The sequence below is a fragment of the Myotis lucifugus genome, unplaced genomic scaffold, assembly GCF_000147115.1.
Source record: "Myotis lucifugus unplaced genomic scaffold, Myoluc2.0 scaffold_42, whole genome shotgun sequence".
Lineage (NCBI taxonomy): Eukaryota > Metazoa > Chordata > Mammalia > Chiroptera > Vespertilionidae > Myotis > Myotis lucifugus.
Genome location: NW_005871090.1, coordinates 7,741,043 through 7,748,784, shown reverse-complemented (window position 1 = coordinate 7,748,784; position 7,742 = coordinate 7,741,043). Strand labels below are relative to the sequence as shown.

The 7,742-nt window shown below is 45.2% G+C and overlaps 1 pseudogene; it reads right to left on the bottom strand.

The window, feature by feature from the left end:
- Positions 1-1,752: 1,752 nt before the first annotated feature.
- Positions 1,753-2,549, bottom strand: LOC102425326 (annotated as a pseudogene).
- Positions 2,550-7,742: the final 5,193 nt, after the last annotated feature.

The window sequence follows — 7,742 nt, the reverse complement described above, 5'->3', positions numbered from 1 at the left end:
ATTTGACTGCTTAGAAGCAGGCAGCCTTACTGTATGCTGCATGGAAGGGAAGCAAAGAGCTAAGAAGGGAAAGAGAGGAGAGGGAGAAGAGTAATATGGAATCCAGTGTAAACAGATGGAAGAGATTGAGATAGAGTTACAAAGAGAAGACTCCAAGGCCTTTTGTTTCCTCTGAACTCTAAAATAGACCTGTTCTGAGTCTTCAAGTATGTCAGTTAAATTCAACGATCACATAAATAGCACCAGGCACTGTGAAGGAATGGTGGAGGGAGTGCTTCACGAAGTACAGGGATGACGTGGTCCCTGCTCTCAAGGAGCTTACATCCTATGTGGGGAGACAGATTCCACGCACAAAACAACTATAAAACTTATTTACAAAGCAACATAAGTACAAATAAGTATACATAGGAATAAACAACATATGAAAGCTAAGGGGTACCGTGTCAATAATTGCTTAGAAGTCCCTAAGTCAGTCAAAGAAGACTTTCTGAAGGAAAAAGTTTTGGACTTTGAGTATGATGTTAGCAGAGAGTAGGGCATGTGCCACGGCATAGAAGTGGAAGTAAATATGTCATGTTCAGTAAGTAAGCAGAATAGCTTGATGAGAGTAAGAAGTCTCAATGGGTCTCGTTAAGAAGTATGATGAAGACCGAACCTGGCTGGAGAACCTGGAAAGAGAACCTCGCTATGCTGATCAACTGAAAGCTGTCTCCGCGTCATTCCTTCTTCGCCGACTCCGTCCACACCTTTGGGAACCCCTGGACCTGCTGAGGCTGGACCCCAACAATTTCCCAGCCTTCCTTGCAGTTGGATGTAGCCATCAAATGTGTTCTTGTCAGCAAATACATGTGACAGTGATGGATTCCATGTCCAGGCCTGGCCCATGAAAACCTCCCCCAGGAATTCCTACACTTTACTCTTTTCTGTCCACTGGATGGAAGAGAAGGTCCCCAAGTCCCTAGGGGTTGGCCAAATGGAGGTCCCTGACTCCTTGTGTTGAAGGCTGCCTGTTACATACCTGCATGAATTATTGGATATATAAAAAATAAATTTCAATTGTGTGAAAAAAAAGAAGTATGATGAAATAGCAGGGGTCTATTTGGTGAGAGATACTGCAATGTTGGGTCTGGTCCCTAAAACAAGCAAACAGGGGAAGATGTTTTCTTTAGGTAATAAGTGGCCACAGGTCCAGGAGCAATTCCACGGCTCTCAAAAATTTTATAGTTACTCTAAGACTAGTAATAAGATGGTAGAGAAGTATTCAGCATTTTTCAGCAGTTCAAGAACTCTTGCAGCCTGCTGCAAGAACTCTTATGAAGTGACAGGTGGAAAAACGCAATGAAATTCAAAGACTGAGGATCTATCACCCAAAGGCTAGCCAGATCCCAGGAATCTCAAGTGCTCAAGCAGAATGCCCCAGACCCCTGTTACTGATTCCTGGTGAGGAGCAGATTATGTATACTTCTAAAATAATTTATTTTTTTAATTGCCATGACAATCAACCTTGATACTAACATTTTAGAAATTAAAATAGGAGTGTAAGAAGAGCCTTAATCTACTAGTATAAGGAATGCTCATGTTCCTGAAGAAGAGACAGGTCAGTAAAGGCCCAAATTTTCCCCGGTCTTTAAGTGGAAAGGCAAAATATCACACCTTGAAAAGAGGCTTTTCTCAGCCAAAGTTACTAAGACCTCTGTAAGCCTTTTGACGTGAAGCTGTTCCAGGAAGGAAAGAAGAGTCCAGGCCAGATATTCAGCAGCAGCCAGAGCTGGACTCTATGTCACCAGAGTTCTGCTGGGAGGCGATGGGTGCCACTGATGTTGAAATACACCGTTGAGGACGGATCTTGATGCCATTTGCCTCATTGTGGACATGAAATAAACCCTGCTGGATCTCCCTATGACTCAGGGGTCCTCCAACTATGGCTCACGGGCCACATGCGGCCCGCCGAAAACATTTATCCGGCCCTCTGGGTGTTTTTGCCGCCGCTGTGTGCATAGGAATTTGTTCATAGTTTTTTTTTTTAAACTATAGTCCGGCCCTCCAACGGTCTGAGGGACAGTGAACTGGCCCCCTGTTTAAAAAGTTTGAGGACCCCTGCCTATGTATTTCTTTGGCTGTGTTAATGAAGGTCTCTTCAACATTGCAGGCTGTTTTGGCCGAAGTTTCCATGAATATAAGTCCACGCTCCCGAGCAAAAGCCTCTCCTCTTTCTTCACATCCCTGTGGGACTGTAAGTCACTCTTATTCCCAATCAGCATGATAACCATGTTGGAACTGGATTGCTGCCGGGCATCCTATAACCATGAGGTCAGATGGTTGAAAGTATCATGCCTTGTAATGTCTTACACCAGCAATGCTCTGGCTGCTCCCCTGTAGTAGGAATGGGTGATAGAACGGAAGGATTCTTGCCCAGCTGTATCCCAGATTTGCAGTTCGATTTGTTTCCCATCAGTGTTGACCATACAGGCCCCAAACTCCACACCTATGTCGAGGTCGTGGACAGGCTGGAACCGCTTGTCTATAAACTGCAGGAGGAGACATGACTTCCCCACACCTAAAAGAGGAGGATGTACATTCTAGCCTTCACGTGGTCGGGGAGCAGTCCTGAATCACTCTAATCTTAAAAAGAAATTGTTTTTAAAATTGATTTCAGAGAGGAAGGGAGAGGGAGAGAAAGATGGAAATATCAATAATGGGAATCATTGATTGGCTGCCTTCTCCAAGCCCCACACTGGGAGTAGAGCCCTGACCAGGAATCGAACCATGATCTTTTGGTTCATAGGTCAACACTCAACGTTTGAGCCATGCCAGCTGGGCAATGCTCTAACCTTTGAGTGTCATCCATACAGTCATATTTCAGTAATTTCATCATCTACACTAATAAAAGACAAACATGCAAATTGACCATACCTTCGCTATGCCTAAAGCCACACCCACCAGCCAATCAGAGCAACCATATGCAAATTAGCCCAACCAAGATGGCGGCCGGCAGCCACAGAGCTGGAGCGAGCAGGAGGCTTGGTTACCCCAATGATGGAGGAAGCCAAGCTTCCCGTCTGCTGCGGCAGCTCTGAGCTTCACTCAAAGCAACAAAGTTTCAATTATAGAAGGTAAATAAACCCCAGATACCTGCTTTCAGCCGGCTGTGGCCATGGAGCTGGAGTGAGCAGGAGGCTTCCCTCTCGTCTGCCCTGGCCAACTCTGAGCTCCTCTCAAGGCTACAAAGTTTCAATTATAGAAGGTAAATAAATCCCAGAATAAGAAAAAGAAAAAGAAAAAAAGGAGAGGCTGGGAGCTTCTGTCGCTGGGGGAGTGGGGAGGGGCTTGGCCAGCCTGAAAACAGCCATCAGCCCCTCAACCAGGCTGGCCAAACCTCCATGGGGTGAGGGTCCCCACTGGGGGTGGGGGGCTTAACCAGCCTGCAAACAGCCATCAGCCCCTCACCCAGGCTGGCCAGGCACCCCAGTGGGACCCCCCACCCTGATCCAGGACACCCTTCAGGGCAAACCAGCCGGCCCCCACCCATGCACCAGGCCTCTATCCTATATAATAAAAGGGTAATATACAAACTGACCCTAACAGCAGAACAATTGGCAATGACTGGTCACTATGACACACACTGACCACCAGGGGGCAGATGCTTAATGCAGGAGCTGTCCCCTGGTGGTCAGTGTGCTCCCACAGGGGGAGCTCTGCTCAGCCACAAGCCAGGCTGACAGTTGCCAGTATAGCAGTGGTGGTGGGAGCCTCTCCCGCCTCCTCAGCAGCACTAAGGATGTCCGACTGCAGCTTAGGCCTGCTCCCTGCTGGCAAGTGGACATCCCCCGAGGGCTTCTGGGCTGCCAGAGGGATGTCTGACTGCCAGCTTGGGCCCGATCCCCCAGGGAGTGGGCCTAAGCCAGCAGGTGGACATCCTCCGAGGGGTCCCAGACTGCAAGAGGGCATAGACCGGGCTGAGGGACCCCCCCCCCCCCGAGTGCACAAATTTTTGTGCACCAGGCCTCTAGTTTTTATTATAATCCCTTTCTATGGCTATACCAAATTTTGTTTATCCATACCCTAGTTGATGGATATTTGAATTGTTTTCAGTTTTGAAAAATTGTGACTAAAGGTGCTATGCACATTTGTGTACAAATATTTTTTTCTTAAGCATTTGCATTTTTGAATTTTTGATAACTTTTGCATCTTAATGTAGACATTCACAAACATTTGAGCAACCAGATTCCATGCAGTTGACATATCCAAAATGGTGGTCATTAGCTACTTTTACCTGTTACTATTGATATTTGTGTACAAGTCCTTTTGTGGGCATTTAAAAAAATCGCTTTTTGATAAACACCTAAGAGTAGAATTAGTGGGTCATATGGTAGGTATATTCTTTGGGTCCCCAAGTGGTTGTACTATTTTCAATTCCTGCCAGCAAGATATAAGAATTCCAGTTTCTCTCCATCCTAGCCGACACTTGGTATTGGAAATCTTCTTAATTTTAGCCATTCTAGCAGGTATCTTGCTGTGGTTTTATTTTGCATTTCTTCTGATGACTAATAATGTAGACCATCTTTTCATGCACTTGTTGGCCATTTCTACAGTGTTGTGAAGCGTTTATTCATGCCTTTTGCCCATTTTTTTTTCATTGAGTTGTTTGCCTTTCTATTAATGAGTTATCCAAGTTCTTTATATATTTGGAATGCAAGTCCTCTTTCAGATACATGTGTTGTCAGTAGTTTCTCTCAGGCTGTGGTTTGACTTTTCAGAGTAGGAAGTTTTAATCCTGATGACATCTGACTTTTCCCATGGTGTGCTGACCTCCCAGGCCCCACACTCCTCTGAGGTCCCCCTCGACTCACTTCAATCTCTTTCTTTCCTGCTTTGCAGATCAACTTGTCCAGCTCCTCTCTCCAATCATTTACAAAACCCTTCTCAGTGCTCAATTGAAAGAGAGAGAGAAAGAGAGGGAGGGAGGGAGAGAGAGAGAGAGAGAGAGAGAGCGAGGCAACCATCCTTGGAAAAAATATCTTTCTACCCTTCTCTCTCATAGCTCTCTCTCTCTTCCTCTTCCATTCCCTGCACATAATTTCTTCCTTTTTCATCCCTGTACTCCTCCTTAATTTGCTCTGTTCTCATTTATCTTGGACCAACGAGAGTAAAATCAGGCCTTTTGCCAAACTGAGGCTTTCATGCAAAGTGTTCTACCAGAAACTTCTCCAGGTCCAATAGTGCCAGAAAAAACTCTCAGGGATGGGCACCTAGGAAGTAAATCCTGTGACACCAGGAACCTCAAATTGCAGCTTTATTGGATGAAAAGAGGCTTATATAGGTTATGTGAGGAGCAAATTGTATTTCTTCTCCTGGAACATTCTCACCTGTGTGCACCTCCTGCCGACTGGATCATGAAAGTCTATGGAAGCCTTATTAATCCTCCTCATCTGCATCAGAGTCACTCACCTGGGTAGCTTGTAAAAAAAAAGTTTAATTACTCTAAGTTTCACCACTGTTTTCTTTTATTTATTTTTATTGATTTTATTTCAGACAGGAAGGGAGAGGGAGAGAGAGAGAGAAACACCAATGATGAGAGAGAATCATTGATCGGCTGCCTCCTGCATGCCCCACACTGGGGATTGAGCCTGCAACCTGGGCATATGCCCTGACCGGGAATCGAACCCATGACCTCCAGGTTCATAGGTCGATGCTCAACCACTGAGCCACGCCGGCCGGGCTTGGGTAGCTTTTATTATCGCCTCTTTCCCTCCTGCATCAGAGTTTGGCTTTATCCATTAGATAGACAGTAGTGGTTCTCAAATTGTGGTCTGCATCACCTGGGCAGCTGTTAGAAATGCAAATTTCTAACTACAGCAGTGGGTCTCACACTTGAGTGTGCATCCAAATCACTGGGAGGGTTTGTGAGAACAATTGGAGCAGAGATTGCTGGAGCAGCTCCAATGGGCCTGAGAATTTGCATTTCTAGTTCCTACTCCAGGAACACACTTTGAGAACCACTGTACTAGTGGTTCTGATTCTGTTGGTCTGGGGTCAGGGAGGCCTGGACAGCCTATGTTTCAGAAACTCCCCATGGTTCTGATGTGCAGCCAGAGCTGAGAGCTCCTGGTGCATGGGCTGGGGTACAACACGGCTGGAGCTACACAATTCCAGTGGAGTAACCGGCGTTTTAAATACAGAGCCTTCCTAAAGGTTGTTTCCCTTGTCTAGTTTTCCTTACACGTCAACCCTGCACATCCAGTGTGCTCGGGGCCCCACAGGTTTCCACTAAAGACCTGCAAAGCCTTGAACGTGCCTCTAAGCAGGGCTGTGCTGGCCTGGCTCTTGGCACTTGGCCCCAGGTGCTGTTGGAGGTGTATGCGGGCCACTCAGGGGAGCTAGTCCTTTGAGGGCTCTGGGCAGGGCCACAGCTCACTTGGCTGGAAAGGGCCATGTCCTTTGTGATACTTACTGCTGGTGGGTAGTAAGTATCAAAACTATTGCCAAGGGCCCTGGGACTGGGACTGTATTTGAGGCTGTTCTGTGATGACTGTGTTCATTGTATTACATGCAAGCCTTTGATATTCAACCATGCTTCTATCAAGTGTGGTCACCCACATTTTTTACTCTTTTACTGAGGCATAATCTACATACAGTAAAATGCACACATCCTAAGTAGACAGTTCAGTGAATTTTTACCTATGTATGCACCATGTCACCACCACGCAGATCAGCACAAGAGGACATTTCCATGATCTAGTAAGATCCTTGGAGCCCTATTTTAGTCAATTCTCACCTCCCACTGGTGATCTGTATTGACACAGATGCGTTTTGCCTCTTCTTGAACTTCATATGAATATCGTCACAGAAGATGTATTTTTTGTGTGTGGTTGGTTTCTTTTTCTTAACATTGTTTTTGAGATTGATCCATATTATTGTGTATAAGAGCAGTTCATTCATTTTCCTTCTGTGCTGTTCACAATATATTTACCCATTCTTCTATTGATGGACATTTGAGTTGTATTTAGATTTTGGCTATTATCAATTCAGCTGCAGTGTACATTTTTGTATATGCCCTTTGCTGTGTAAAAACTCTTTTCTTTTTTTAAATGTTTTTATTGATTTTTTTAAAAGAGAGAGTAAGGGAGAAGGAGAAAGAAAGAGAAACATCAATGAGAGAGAAGCATCAGTTGGCTGCCTCCTGCAGGCCTTCTACTGAGGATCAAGCCTGAAACCTGGGCATGTGCCCTCACCAGGAATTGAACTGGTGATCTTTTGGTTCATGGGACAGTGCTCAGTGAACTGTGCCACACCGCCAGGGCAACACTCATTTCTTTTGAGCATATACTGGGAGTGGAAATGCTCAGCCATATGCTTATGTTTAACTTTAGAAGAAATTGCCAAACAGTTCTCTGAAGTGCTTGTACAAGTGTGCACACCCATTATTAGTATATGAGGGTTCTGGTTGCTCCACAGCCTCACTCAACCTTGCTATTTTCAGAAGTTTGATTTTAGCTATTCTAGAGAGTATGTAGCCACAGTCCGTTGTAGTTTTAATTTTAATTTTTCTGTAACCATTGATACTCAGCATCTTCTCATGATTCCTGACCATTTGGACATTCCTTTATGTGAAGTGCCTGTCCAAGTTATTTGTCCGTGTTTTCTATTGGGTATCTGAGACCTTTTAATTCAAAGTGTTATGAAATAGTGGCTTACTTATTGAGAGGGATTGAGAGGGTCTCAAGAGGGTTTGCGAAAAGGAG